Source organism: Siphateles boraxobius, unplaced genomic scaffold, assembly GCF_051911475.1.
Source record: "Siphateles boraxobius isolate OS27281-9 unplaced genomic scaffold, OSU_SipBor_1 51, whole genome shotgun sequence".
Classification (NCBI taxonomy): Eukaryota; Metazoa; Chordata; class Actinopteri; order Cypriniformes; family Leuciscidae; genus Siphateles; species Siphateles boraxobius.
In genome coordinates, this window is record NW_027509153.1 from 2,522,097 (window position 1) to 2,537,932 (window position 15,836).

General features: G+C 40.2%; 2 non-coding genes across 2 annotated transcripts; one reads left to right on the forward strand and one right to left on the reverse strand.

Moving 5' to 3' along the window:
- Positions 1-13,466: 13,466 nt before the first annotated feature.
- Positions 13,467-13,555, reverse strand: trnar-ucu (transfer RNA arginine (anticodon UCU)). Its single transcript is given in 2 exon segments — positions 13,467-13,502; positions 13,519-13,555. It is a non-coding gene; the product is annotated as a tRNA-Arg (tRNA).
- Positions 13,556-14,409: 854 nt separating this feature from the next.
- trnam-cau (transfer RNA methionine (anticodon CAU)) lies at positions 14,410-14,483 on the forward strand. Its single transcript has one exon. It is a non-coding gene; the product is annotated as a tRNA-Met (tRNA).
- The last annotated feature ends 1,353 nt before the right edge of the window (positions 14,484-15,836 follow it).

The following is a 15,836-nucleotide window of genomic DNA, read 5'->3' on the forward strand; positions in this document are numbered from 1 at the left end:
CCTATCAGTTTCACCAAAGACGAACTACTGGACATTAGGAAACACACACCAGAAACCTTTTCTACAGTTTTTGATTATTCGGACGTTTTGCTGGACATTCTCGTCGGAGGGGCAGCGTTGTTGTTCAAACGCGCGTTCAGACGCAAACGCGGGAAGCGAGCCGGCGCGCTGGTTAAACTCCGCGAGCGCGGCCTGCGCACTGCACTCCCCAGCATTCATCTCGCGAATCTCCGATCCCTTCCTAACAAAACGGATGAACTTCTTCTCCTCACCCACACTAACAAGGATTTTTTAAACTCTGCTGCTTTGTGCTTCACTGAAACCTGGCTGAGTGAAGCCATACCGGACAACGCAATACATCTGCCGGGCTTCCAGCTGTTCCGAGCGGATCGCATCGCGGAGCTATCGGGGAAAACGAGAGGTGGTGGATTGTGTTTCTACATTAACGAAAGTTGGTGTTCAGATGTAACAACACTGAAGAAGATGTGCTCTCCTAATTTAGAGGCACATTTCATAAACTGTAAACCCTTCTACTCGCCTCGGGAATTTTCCTCTTTCATTCTCGTGAATGTTTACATCCCTCCAGACGCGTGCGCGAGCGCGGCGCTACAACAGCTGGCTGAACAAATATCTGAAACGGAACAAAGGTACCCAGACTCTCTTTTAATCATTCTTGGGGATTTTAACAAAGCAAATCTTTCCCGTGAACTACCAAAATACAGACAGCACGTTACATGTCCCACCAGAGACAGTAATATACTGGACCACTGTTACACCACAATAAGGAATGCGTATCACTCCGTCCCACGGGCAGCTTTGGGGCTCTCTGATCACTGTTTGGTTCATCTCATACCGACCTACAGGCAGAAACTGAAATCAGCTAAACCTGGAATAAGGACTGTGAAAAGATGGACTAATGAAGCAGAGCAGAATCTACAGGCCTGCTTTGATTGCACTGATTGGACTGTTTTTGAAGCTGCTACCAATGATCTGGATGAGCTCACAGATACTGTAACATCATATATAAGTTTCTGTGAGGATACATGCATTCCTACCAGGACATTCTTATCATTCACTAATGATAAACCATGGTTTACTGGGAAACTCAAACACCTTCGTCATGCCAAAGAGGATGCTTACAGAAGTGGGGATAAAATCTTGTATAACCAGGCCAGAAACAGATTGACAAAGGAGATCAGAGTTGCTAAAAGGAACTACTCTGATAAACTGAAAAACCAGTTTTCATCCAACGACCCATCATCAGTCTGGAATGGCCTGAGGAACATTACCAACTACAAGTCACCATCCCCTCGATCTGTGGACAATCAACACCTGGCTGACGATTTAAATTCATTTTACTGCCGGTTTGAAAAGCCCTCATTCACACCACACACCCGGTCTGATCTGCACTTCACACATTCAGCATCACCTCCTGTTCTCCAATTATCACTCCCCCCTCCTGCCATCCAACCTGAGCTTAAGGTCTGTGTGGAGGACGTGAGCCGAGTCTTCAAAAAACAGAAGACTAGGAAAGCCTCAGGCCCAGACGGCATCTCATCTGCTTGTTTAAAAGCCTGCGCTGACCAACTGGCCCCGGTCTTCACGCAGATCTTCAACAGATCATTGGAGCAGTGTGAAGTTCCCTGCTGCTTCAAACGCTCCACTATCATTCCTGTCCCCAAAAAACCCAAAATCACTGGACTTAATGACTACAGACCTGTCGCTCTCACGTCTGTGGTCATGAAGTCGTTTGAAAGACTGGTGCTGGCCCACCTGAAGGACATCACTGGACCCCTGCTGGATCCCTTTCAGTTTGCTTACAGAGCAAACAGGTCTGTGGATGATGCAGTCAACATGGGACTGCATTATATCCTGCAACATCTCGACAGACCAGGGACTTATGCAAGGATCCTCTTTGTGGACTTCAGTTCGGCCTTCAATACCATCATGCCTGGTCTTCTCACAGCCAAACTGACCCAGCTCTCCATACCATCCTCGATCTGTCAGTGGATCACCAGCTTCCTGACGGACCGGCAGCAGCGAGTGAGACTGGGGAAACACACATCCAAGACACTCACAATCAGCACCGGTGCTCCCCAAGGGTGCGTTCTCTCCCCACTGCTCTTCTCCCTGTACACTAATGACTGCACTTCTAAAGACCCCACTGTCAAGCTCCTGAAATTTGCAGACGACACCACTGTCATCGGTCTCATCCGAAACGGTGACGAGTCTGCTTACAGACTGGAGGTTGAACAGCTGGCTGCCTGGTGCAGTTATAACAACCTTGAGCTGAACACGCTCAAAACAGTGGAGATGATCGTGGACTTCAGGAGGAACAGCCCAGCACTCCTCCCACTCACCATCATGAACAGCACTGTGGAAGCAGTGGAGTCATTCAGGTTCCTGGGCACTATCATCTCTCAGGACCTGAAGTGGGACAATCACATTGACTCCACTGTGAAAAAGGCCCAGCAGAGACTGTACTTCCTTCGCCAGCTGAGGAAGTTCAACCTGCCACAGGATCTGCTGATTCAGTTCTACTCAGCCATCATTGAGTCTGTCTTGTGCGCTTCCATCACTGTCTGGTTTGGTTCAGCTACCAAATCAGACATCAGGAGACTACAACGGACAGTCCGGACTGCGGAGAGGATCATTGGTACCCCCCTGCCAAACCTCCAGGACCTGTACTCTTCCAGAGTGAGGAAGAGAGCAGGTAAAATCATCACAGACTCCACTCACCCTGGACACCTCCTGTTTGAACTGTTACCGTCAAGACGGAGACTCAGATCACTGGCCACAAAAACATCTCGGCACAGGAACAGTTTCTTCCCACAGGCCATTTCCCTCCTGAACAGTTAACACTCCTCCCAAGGCATATGCCTGTAAGTGCAATACTCCCACTGTTTAGTGCAATATCCCACAACTCAGGTGATACTTATATGTAGATTTATTTATTTATAATATTCAAAACACTGTAAATAGGTTCCTAATCTGTAAATCTGAAAATGTCTATTCTGACTAAACCAAACTGTGATAGTTTTATTCTCATATATTTATATTTTTATTTTTTATTCTTATAATTTGTAGTATTATGTTTCATGTTGTATTTGTATATGTCCACTGGAAGCCTCAGTACCAAAACAAATTCCTTGTGTGTGCAAGCACACTTGGCAATAAAGCTCTTTCTGATTCTGATTCTGATTCTGATTCTGAAATTAATTAAGTCTACCCTTGTATTGACAAGTTACATCTGAGTACCCTTTAAAATTTATTTAAAAGTTATTTTTAGTTCTAAAATTTTCCTTCATGAATTTTCTTAATTCCCATTATGCTATATCAATTTCTTAAATTAATTGTTAACATTATTTTAGTTTCTTTTCTTTTTTTCATTATCATTGTTTTCTATGTTGCGTAATATATTTTTTGCTTCAATCATTTTGTTTTTATGGTGGGGTTATTATTAAGTTGCTACTGAATCTATTCAAGGGCTGAACATTCAATCATAGGAAAGTTGGTTGATGTTGACTATTGTTTGAGCTTGTACTCATCTCTGTTGATTCTCTTTTCTTTGCACAGTTCCTCTCATTACTGTGTTTCTGGTCAAGTTTGTCTTTTCTTCCATTCATGATTTGATCATTCTGTTAACCTTGTCATCAATCATTACATCTTTCACCAGGGTGTCTCCAGTGAGTCGTTCGTTGCAATGGACTCTTTCTCTCATTGTCAGCATGTCCTTGATCCCTCACTTCAGTTGTGGGGGGTTGCTGAAGTTAATTGGTTTATTTTAAGTTGAGAGGCATGGACTCAAATGTCACACTGTTGATCACTTCTTCTGAAATTACAAAGCATAGTTACTGGTTCTTTTTGTTAGACTTGTCCCAGAATCCTTCCTGGAATTGAGCTGCTGCTATCTGTAAATTAAAGCTTAATTATTTTTGTTAGTGAAAACAACATGTGATTTCAATCATCTGCTCATCTGTCCCATTGTCCTTCTCGATGTTACCTGTAGAAAGGTCATGTTGGCTGAGTGGTGTCATTTCTGCTTTCATTAACAGCAGGACTTTAATCCATATATTCCTATTTGTTTTTCATAAATTTGACTTTTCATCATTATTTGCAAATTTTTGCATTTTTCTCACAATAAATTTCAATGTACTCTTAAAATTAGTCAATTCAACTCAGTTATCTCTTTGTCTTTAGTTCCACTATCAACCCACTATTTATTAGGCATCTTGGACAATACTCAACCCACTTTGTTACAATACAAAAGTTACAAGACAATATTTCATACTCTTGACAAAGATCAGCTCCATCACGATATGCTGAAAAGAAAGGCAGACGTGTTATGCTGCAAAGAAAGTCAGATATGTTATGCGCTGCGCAAATGTGGCACTGTTTTTTCTATTTTTATTTTTCTCTTTTCATTCTTTGTTTTTTCATATTGTTACTTCAGTTCCTGACCAGGAAATTTAACCAAATCCATCCATGGTCATTTTTTTACTGGGCAGAATTTGCCCTGTGGGCCCACATGTTAAATTTTAAATACAGCTGTATTGGCAAAATAATTGATTTGCCTTAGTGTCTCTTCAGACACCATCTCTCACTCATTCACACTCAGTGTCTCTCACACACACACTGGCCAGCATACACTCTTGCAGGTTGTGCTCTAAATGTGGCATCCTATAATTTTAGCCAAGGGTTGATCAGGTCAACACAACTATGTCAAACACTATTGAGAAGTGTCAATGATCATAAGGTTTAGTTTAACACCGTTGTTATAATCCTTTTTTTCTTTTTACAAAATCTAATAGACTAAGTATTTTAGAATATAAGCCTGCCAATTGTAATTTTTCAAATACATTTTGTCATTTGTTTTTCTGATTTTTCCTATTCTTTTTTGTTTTTTGCTCATGAGCTCCTTTAAGAAATAAATTGGAGATCTCTGCATAATCTTGGATCCATGGCCAACAACATTTCCATCTCATTATCCCAGTTCTGACAGCATTTTTTTTTGCGATTTCATAATTTTGGACTTTTGGAGTAATTTTTTCTCCAATCTATATCTCTAAAAACTTAGCAAAACAAAATGGAGTGACCAGTATCATTGTTTTGCAAACAATAATAATAATTCTTTGACATTTTGCGTCTATCTTTTTCTTTGCTACAGATTATAATAGATAATTTTTCATGCTTTTAGCCCTATAATTGTTTAATATAATAGCCCTCACTATACCAAATCCAGCCTCAGTTTGAACTATTTGGTGAGTTGAGCAGCCACTTGTCTCTTTCAGTGTATTCTCTTTCTTTTTTATATGGCTGGACTTGAACCTACTGGAAAAGCAGAGAGGGTTAGTTTAGCAGAGAATATAAAGAATTGCTTATGAGACCAGTGAATAATCAGAATGAATAAAGTTAATATAATAACTAAATTTGAACCAGTCTCTAGAGGGATCATCGGAGTTGCCACACCTGTGTTGCCCGTAAGGGAAGGATGTCGGTCAGTTCTTCTGTTTTTAGATTAACAGTCTTTTGAAGCTTCTTAGCTGTCGCTCTGCATGTGTCGTCAGCCTGTCACTCAAAGGCTTGTAGACTGGAATATAGGCTCTGTTGTTTCTCTGCCCCTTCTCAGTTTGGGCTTTGATAGATTTTGCCTCAGCTTTGCATCTCAGGATTTTCCTCTTGTCCTCAGGAAAAAGTCTCCAGTGAAATAGTGAACGTTTCACCTTTTCCAGCATTAAATAAGTCTTTCTCCATGCCAGTTTTCCAGAGAGTGGTCATCTTCAGAAGGGGAGCTGAACGCCCCTCACCCACTCTTCTTTTTCTCTCTGCAGTTGTGTCTTTGACCTTTCACCTCTTCCATTCGACACTGAAGCCATCTGAAACTTGAACACTCAGAGAGCTGCATAGATCAAATTAGTCTTTATAAATATTTGTTCCTGAGCTATTAGCTCTTTATCTAAATTCCACTTTTAACCATCTTTTTCCTAGTTCTTTTATACTATATAATAATCACTGGTTGACAACAGCAGTTCTCCCATTCTGTTTTTAGTAAAGCAAGTTCTTCGTTGCAGGAAAAAGCAAGCTATTTCTTCATTGCAATATCAGCAATAATCTAACTTTGATTTTCTGAGTATAATACAATTAAATAATTTTCCCTATCATAAAATCAGCCTTCAATCGTTCTTCTGTATTTGCATGCTGTGCTCAAAATAATCTAACATGGTGAATAAATTTTTCCTCACCCATTCCCAACAATTCCCATTTACTACAATTCTAAGATTGCTGTAAATTATTTATGACTATTGAAACTTTGTCACTCAATCTTGTTCACTTTTAGCACACTGCACAAGTTATTTTTCTTAGCACAACCTTAATTATCTACAATGGAATCATTTTTCTCACTTTGTCTTCAGGGATAATGAGATACAAATTTTAGACGTCTTCAGATATAAGATAGAATATATTAAGCACGTGCATTTTTATTTATTTATCCATTAATATATATCAGTCCATTTATTAATATATATTTTATACTTTAACTTATTTATGCTACAATAATCTGCAAGACTAATATCTTGAAACAATTGTTTTCTTTTACTATTTCCTTTACTTTTAATACTCATTTATACATTACTTGTCTCTCAAGCACATTCACACACTCCTTGTCACCTATTTTTAACCACAGGCACAGTCAAGCAGACACACAGGACAGGATCCTACATACACACACAGAGCTATATTCTACTCACAGTGTTTCTCACTGTTTTTACAAACAATACTTCACTGAATAACTTTAAACTATCACAGACCTCTGCGATTCAATTTAGCTTACCCGAGCAGTCCATTGTCATTCCTATAACAATGCGGTAACCATAAGCTAAACTTCTAATTCCCCTATTCCATAGGATTTATCTTAACCCGAGCAGTCCCTCGCTAGTCGAGCCGGTAACTGTTAAGCCAAACATAACTTCCCCGAGCAGACTTTTGCTAAATCTTTAACAAAACGGTAACCGGAAGTTAACCTTGATCTGTACGCATGCTATACTTGTATCCGTCCAGGCCCACTTACAAGTAAACACAGATCAACACTGATATCTTATCAGTACTTATAATCCTCTGTGTACATGCTATCTTATTATCCGTCGAGGCCCTCTTAATAAGAAACACAGAGTTCTGGTAACCTTTACCAGTATACTTAATGATACCCAATACCATTAAAATCTACAATAAGTTGGTAACCTTTACCAATAAACTCAAACTCTTGCTAATCATCCATCCAGGCCCTCTTGATTTAGCAAACACAGATTCTTACATACGTACGACAAAACCTTTAGCGGCACATCAGCAGTACCAATATTCATACAATCTGCATCAGATTATATAAACACTGGCAAACACTAACGGGAGCTCCGCCGCGCTATAACACAGTACTTGACATCATCAACAACAATAGACACTTATTTCTAGAATCAAAGATCCTCTTTTCAATTTTTAGTTCTTTAAACTTGGAGAAGCATTTTAAAGGGTCTTACCACTCTGGCTCACTGGTGACAACACATACTTTTTCAAAAGCAAAAATTGCTCACCTCAAAGTACAGTGGCCACTGTTGTCTGTGTCGGTCACCAGTGTTGCCTTTCGTGGTTCCTTCAGCTTCAACCCAAGTCCTGCCGGGGTCGCCAAATGTTGTGGTTTTCAATCTTTCTGAAAAATAACTTCGCAGAGATCTTTGATGCCAGAAATAATTAGACTTTATTTTCGAACGCCGTCCCGTTCCATAGAACGGCGCTCTAACGCTCTCTGGCCCTCTGGCCTTCCAGTGCGCTCCCGAGTACATTTTGGTTCAGAGTTATATACATACTTCTTCTTCCAAAGAAGGTAACACACCCTATAGATAGTTTTGGGTAAAGGTCTTTTACCATGTGACTTCTCAGAATAGAATTTTCTGCAGCAAACAACATTCCATTCAAGGTCTTTCACATACACAGAGGAAATCAAAAGTCACAGACAGAAGAAATAATTGTGTCCAAATATATAGAAAAATTACTTGTTTTCTAAATAATAAAATCTTCTACACCAGGAACTCTGGTTCCAAGAGCCATCCCAGAGCCATTAAAGAAAGTCTCAGTGATCAGACTCATTTAACTTACAATGGAGAAAACAGGATTTGCCAGATTCTCTTGCTGGAAACTGTTTCACAGCTGATATCATTTACCATCCTAACCTGAAATGCTAACTTCAACAAACAGAACTTTCTCAGTTTATATATGATAGTATTAGAAGTTAGATTAAACCTTTTAATAAACTTGTATTCCTTCAATTCCCCCTTTGGGAGTTCTAAATTACTCCCACACTATATACAAATTTAAACAATTAAAAATTCATTCTTGCAACTTGTGATAGTTACAGGCACATAAGGCATGTTCTGTGTTTGTTTTTCTGTAATTGCATGTTGACACATAAACAAAACATGCAATTAGGGTCCGTGAGTCTTTTCTGGTTGGAACTGTGATTTTCTCGTGATCAATCAAGTTTCTGAACCATGAAGAATTATCTTCAGTCATCTTGGTGTAATTTTGCTGAAAGATCAAGAATGTCTTGTTGGACCACCATGTTTGTGCACAAGTGAGTCCTGGAATGCAGTCATCTTCGGATGTGACATGCACACTTTCTTTCCAGCAAACAAGGCATTTGTGACATATTCATCAGCTCTAAGAATATATTTTTTCTGGAGTCCGGACTTTGTGCGATCTTCATGATGTGTAGTAGTAGGACAATCTTGATCATGTCGATGTATGACTGAAGGTTTCGTAGTCTCTGCGTTGTGTATTTATTTTTTCTTTTTCTTTTCTCTATCCTTTTGTGATAGTTGGCTCGGGAGTGGGTCTAGTTGTTTCTTGAGGTTATGTCTTCATACGCAGACGAGGAGGTCGGTGCATATGGGTCTCGGTTCAGCCATCAAGTGTTATCTGCACAGAGGAAGAGAGAAAACAAAAGACAGGAGAGCAGTATTTGTTCAAACACTAGGGTTGTAAACTTTTCCGGGTCTGCTATTGTTGTTCCTTCTTCCCTATTTCTTAATTATGACACCTAAAGAACGCAGTGAGATGAGGATGGATTAATGGATGGGAAGGCCTATGAGGGATTCTTCACCGAAGGGTTGGCCCCCGACGCCTGTTGCAATCGATTATTTCCTCGGCTCCCCACTGGTTTGTGTCCTATGCTATCCCTGTTGGAGCAGGAACAACCTTACAGTGTGACACATGAGTCCAGGTTTTCTTTCCCTGACATAATACTGCAGCAGCTGTAATCAACATCACTTGATATGGTCCGTGCCACTTAGGCTCTAATGGCTTGTTTTTGAATGACTTTATCATAACCCATTGACCTGGGATGATAGTGTGTCCACCTTCTGGTGGAGTCTGCCAACACGACTCAACTCTCTCTCTGGCACTCTGTACTGCCTTTGTGAGGTTTTCACAGTAAGTGATCAGGGCATCTGAGGCAATGTGTACATCAGCATTTCTAAGATCAATCACACCTGGCATCTGCATTGGGCGTCCAGTAATAATCTCATGAGGGCTCAGTCCTACTGATCTGTTAGGTGAGGCTCTTATACTACACAGTACTGCTGGCAACGCTTCAACCCATGGTACTCCTTCCTGATGCATTTTGCTTAGCCTGATTTTGATTGTTCTGTTTGCACGTTCAACCTGACACCAAAATCATGAATTACCCCAAAAGCATATCTGGAATCTGTGTAGATATTAGCAACCGATCCTGAAGCTAGCGTGCATGCTCTTGTTAGGGCTACTAGTTCTGCAGCTTGAGCTGAAAAATGATCTGGAAGACGTCCTGAAGCTAACACTTCCGTGGTGGACGTTACTGCATAACCTGCTCGTCTGTTACCTTTTTCTTTTACTTCACTCATAGGTGTATATGTAAGCGTAACACAATCGTGAGTAATTTCTCCTTCATCCTCTAACAAAACTTCAGTCATAGCAGACAGCATACATGAGGACGGATTTGTGACAGGTGCACGCTGTAAGACAATATTTGGCATTATTGTGGACACTGCATGAGGGCTTTTTTTACGTTTACAGTCTGACCTAACACACTTAATGATGAAAGGTCTGTGCTGTAAAATAACATTTAAGGCTGTGAGTCTACTTAACTTGGTGTTCCCCAAAATAAGGGTGAGACAGTCACTTTCCTTTTGTTCTATTAAACAAAAATAAGTCTTTCATCTTTGTTGGAAGTTACTGGGGAAATTAAGCACTCACAGCTCAAATGGTTAACACATCAACAAGCTGCCCAACGAGTTTAATGACGAGGGTACGGGCTGCTTCAGAGTAGCAAGCAGACTGAGTAGGAGCTGAGTAACATTGTTAACTTGTTTAAAGTTCTTTTTGTTTTTCCTACACTCCTTTCCCCAATGTCCATGTTTACCACAGTAATAACAACTGCTGCCCTCTCTCTTAGCACATTTGCGTTTCTGTTGATTCTCTGTGTTGACCTTAAAGGATGCTGCTGCAATTTTTACTCTTGCCTTGACATCAGAATCTGTTTCCCAAGTAGTTAACCTCTCCAAGTTGTTTTGTATGGTTCTAGTGGACCATGTTAAGTCTAAGAAAGGCAATGCTTTTCTATGTTCTGACAACAGACCATCAAACCATGTGCGAACTAGGGGACCATTATCTTCTAACACCTTCTCTGAAGTGTCAGCTATACCACTGTACGCTGCTGCTGACTGGCAAAATCTTTGAGTGTACTCACTAACAGTTTCACCCTTCTTCTGTAAACAACTAGTGATCTTCGACCAGTCAATTTTGGGTCCAACAATGTTCTTCAACGCTTTCAGAACTCCCTCTCTCAATTCATCTTTTCTGGCATGTTGTAGTTCAGAAGTAACAGCAGACTCAAAACTGTTGAATTCAGATTCAGTTAGAATTTGTGACATCAGCTGTGTGACTTCTGCCAACGACATGTCGTAAAGACGCATTTTACTGATCAATGCCCTTCTAAATTCAGAAAAATCTGTGCGTACTGAAGGTAAGCTTTGGGATAGTCTTTCTATGTCTCTAGGTCCGAGTGCTTTGGCAACAGTTTGGTTTTGGACAACAGAAGAGTTGGGAGGAACACTTTCAGTTCCCTCAATTCCTTGAGATCTTCTTGCAACACATACCTTTACTGAATCTACAGGCTTATCAGTTAGGATAAGTTTCATCTGACTGTTGGTCTTCTGAGTCACATTTGGTTGAGGCCTTGTTATGGCCCACCTTAGTGTGCATTTGTTTGTTCTGTTCTTTTAATTTATCAATACACCTAGTTTGTTCTTGTGCAATGGATAAGCTATATTCTCTATGGCAACAGATTATGCCTTTCATGTTTTTCTTTCTGATACATGCACCTAACACCTTCTTGCATTCTTCAATAGACCAAACTTTGTCTGGATCAATACCAAATTTCTTTGTCAAATCCAATCTAACTGACTCAGTCATTATGGAATCCATTTTCTCTCCTAACAATGACTTGAACTCACTGTCTGTCCATAAAGGGCTAGCTAGTCAATTTTTCTCAGTTGATGGAACTAGCCTAGCATTTCTTCTATCCATTTTGTGGATTTCTTTTGTTACCACACAATCAAAAAATAAACTTCTCTGATCAACAGAGGGTATACTTAACACAGATCAAATCTTGTTAAACTTCCTTGTTACCAACACATCACAAACTATTAGCATGTTACGCTAATCTTCCCTAAAAGAAAAATGCAAAGGATCTTTCACCTTCTTAACTTTTAGAGGATAACACAAACAAAAACACTAAATCTTCTCTGATCAAAAGAGGATACACTCGATAACACAGTTAACCTTCCTTACCCAGAGCAAAGGGTAACACAGAAAATATTAGCACGTTACGCTAATCTTCTCTAAAAGGAAATGCAAAGGATCTTTCACCTTCCTAACTTTAAGAGGATAAACACATCCCTGTTTGAACAGAGGTTCACCAATATTGACACGTAATGTTAACCTTCCCTAACTTTAGAGGATACCTTCTCTAGCAATGTAGAGGCTATACTTTCATCTTTAAAATAAACTTTTAAAGGGTAACTTTGTTAGCCAGACACTGCAGCTGTCTGATAACTGTTCTCTGACGGCGCAGAGATTTGTACTGGTCTTCAGTGGTTCTTTGAATAGAGTGAAACTCACTAAATCGTTGTTTGTACGGAAAGGATTCCGTCTGGAACTCAGCCAAAAAAAGTTTGTTCTTTGTTGAGCTTTGAAGTTTCAGGAGTCAGTTCTGGAACTCAGTCTTTGTTGAGTGGAGATTTCAGTTCTGGAACTCAGTCTTTGTTGAGTGGAGATTTCAGTTCTGGAACTCAGTCTTTGTTGAGTGGAGATTTCAGTTCTGGAACTCAGTCTTTGTTGAGTGGAGATTTCAGTTCTGTATTCAGGTAAGATTCTCTCTGGAATGCAGTCAGATCTTTGAGCTCGAATTCCAATCTGGATTCAGGTGAAGTTAATTCTATCCGGGTCACGGCACCATCTGTAGTGATCTTTTTCTTTGTAGAAAAGTTAGAAGCTCAGACCAGGAGAGGGTGGAAGTTTTCCAAGCAGAAGTTCTTTATTGCTTGTCGGTAGCTGCAGTCATTCCAACATCGTCTAAATTAAAGTAACTTTACATGGTATATTATAGGCATTTTAAGAGGAGGGACTTCTGGAGGTGGAGATAAATTCAAACAAAGCATGCAAATGTAGTACGAACACACCCTACTCTGAGGGCATTACCAATCCAATGGAATCAGCATAACTATTCAAATGCTGATAGTGGCCAGGAACTCTGGTTCCAAGAGCCGTCTCAGAGCCATTAAAGAAAGTCTCAGTGATCAGACTCATTTAACTTACAATGGAGAAAACGGGATTTGCCAGATTCTCTTGCTGGAAACTGTTTCACAGCTGATATCATTTACCATCCTAACCTGAAATGCTAACTTCAACAAACAGAACTTTCTCAGTTTATATATGATAGTATTAGAAGTTAGAATAAACCTTTTAATAAACTTGTATTCCTCCAAGGGACAAGGGAATATCTCAAGCCATTTATTTCTGGATCGAAACTCTCAGTACTCGTGTCTCAAATGTTTCGGGAACCTCTAGTTACGATACATCTAAATGCTGTTTCAGCTTGGAGAAATGGAAAGCGTGTTTTTTTTTCTTCTTTTTTTTCTAGGTAGGTGGCCAACAATAGGTTGTTGCAGATTTTGGCCTAGGCCAGTGGATTTCAACCTATTCTTATTTAAATAGGTGACTTAAGTTAATTAGTAGAGTACTCTGTGATCTGAGTTGGGTGTGTCCAATAAGGGAAATAAGCAGAACGTGAAGGGTATGCTTCTGAAGTAGTTTGTGGATTCAAGTTTTAAGCATATGCTTGTCCAACACAAAGACATCTGAGCAAAAGAGGGTATGCACGACTCTGGTGGGACTCGAACCCACAACCTTTGAATACCTCTATTCACAATCTAGAAGTCCAATGCGCTATCCATTGCGCCACAGAGCCACAAAAGACAAGCTTTAAGACGCTATTGGATGCACATCACTTCTTAGATTTCCACATTTTGTGCAGATGTACACTGTTCAGCATGCAAAGATTTACATATGTAAAAGATTAAGTGAGCGGTGCCCACATCCTGTGGCATAGGCACTGCTGGGATTCGAATCCATGATCTCCTGTTTACTAGACAGTTGTTACAATGTTTTGTTAAGGCTTATATCATTCTTTCATTCTAATGGAATGTCTTTTTAATGCTAATGTAATGTAATGTTTTACATGACATTCCTTGAATTTTGTGTCATGACACTCCACCCCATGCCCCCAAACCCATGACATTTCATTCCAAGAAATTTCCAAGAATCCTTGCCATGAAATTCTACTACATCTTCTTCCGGTAAACATCACAACATGTTATTTCGTGAAATTCAGTTGAATCCGATTCAATCAACATGTCCATTTTTTCTGAAATGTCATGACTTGAAATTCCAAGTGCCATAGAATCCCATACATTGCACTAAAGTGTTACTTTAAAGGTCATGTACTGCAGGTCAGTGTTACTTTAATGTTTGGTTAATTCTAGCATGAACTGAATTGCAGTGCTTTGTCAACATTACTGCATTTCTGGATAAACTTGCCAGAGGGTTAAAGACTCTAGCTTGAGCCCGCAGCCAAAGGTTAGGTTTGTCAGAAGTGGGATTAGAACCCACGCCACAAGGGGAGACTGCGACCTGAACGCAGCGCCTTAGACCGCTCAGGCATCCTGACATGACAGCCAGTGGTGAGCAGCATTTTTGCACCTACACAGAATGGCAGATGATCTAGAATCTAGGGCTTCACCGCTCACCCGTGTCTCAGCACGTGCCTCGTTGGCGCAGTTAGGCAGCGCGTCAGTCTCATAATCTGAAGGTCGTGAGTTCGAGCCTCACACGGGGCAGAATGGTGCTTTTTGATACACAGGACCGTGTAAATAAATGAGCTGCTTTCTGTATTCCCTTTTATGCCTTTGTCCATTTCTTCATATGCACTGTAATTGAAATCCAGTGTTTTTTTAAGACTAATGTTGAACAAATGCAGTAATTGTATTACTCTCATATTCATGTCATATGTGTTGGTGTTGTTACAATGTTTTGTTAAGGCTGATATCATTCTTTCATTCTAATGGCATGTCTTGTTAATGCTAATGTAATGTTTTACATGACTTTTCTTGAATCTTGTGTCATGACACTCCACCCCATGCCCCCAAACCCATGACATTTCATTCCAAGAAATTTCCAAGAATCCTTGCCATGAAATTCTACTGCATCTTCTTCCGGTAAACGTCACAACATGTTATTTCGTGAAATTCAGTTGAATCCGATTCAATCAACTTGTCCATTTTTTTCTGAAATGTCATGACTTGAAATTCCAAGTGCCATAGAATCCCATACATTGCACTAAAGTGTTACTACAAAGGTCATGTACTGCAGGTCAGTGTTACTTTAATGTTTGGTTAATTCTAGCATGAACTGAATTGCAGTGCTTTGTCAAAATTACTGCATTTCTGGATAAACTTGCCAGAGGGTTAAAGACTCTACCTTGAGCCCGCAGCCAAAGGTTAGGTTTGTCAGAAGTGGGATTCGAACCAACGCCTCCAGGGGAGACTGCGACCTGAACGCCAGGTGCCGAAGGATAGTCCGTCAAAATGGGGATAATGTTGAACAATGTTGAACGCCACAGCCAATCACGTCGACGCGCTATAACATTTGCAGCCAATTAGAGAGCGCCATTCTCGACATTATAACATCTGCAGCCAATCAGAGAGCGCCATTCTTGACTTTTTCCTTATCATTTTCGATATTTGACCAATCAGAGTACAAGGAAATGTCGATGGCACGTTTACGCTTAGCACCGCTAGGAGGAGGAGTCAGGAAGCTAGCCAAGTGTCAATCAAGTTGCCGAACTGAGCCGAAGGTGTACGAAGTAATGACATATCCTGAGGGGCGTGTCAGAGGTCAAAAAGTTCAGACGTCGAGCATCACTGTCACGGAGGTCAGGTAGCATCATTTTAACGGAGGACTGCGAAACTTATTTTTCGGTAACTTTAACTGTATTTTCGGACAATGTAATTTTATATTTGTATATAATTGTATACTATATTATAATTGTAAATATCGTGTGTGCTTTTTTTAAAGAAATAATTTGTATTATAGTAGTTTTGTTCAAAACGATATAACCTAACCGTTAGCCCCCCAACAAAAAAATGTCTGGCAAAAAATCCCATAAAGCCATGTCAGATACTGACTGGATT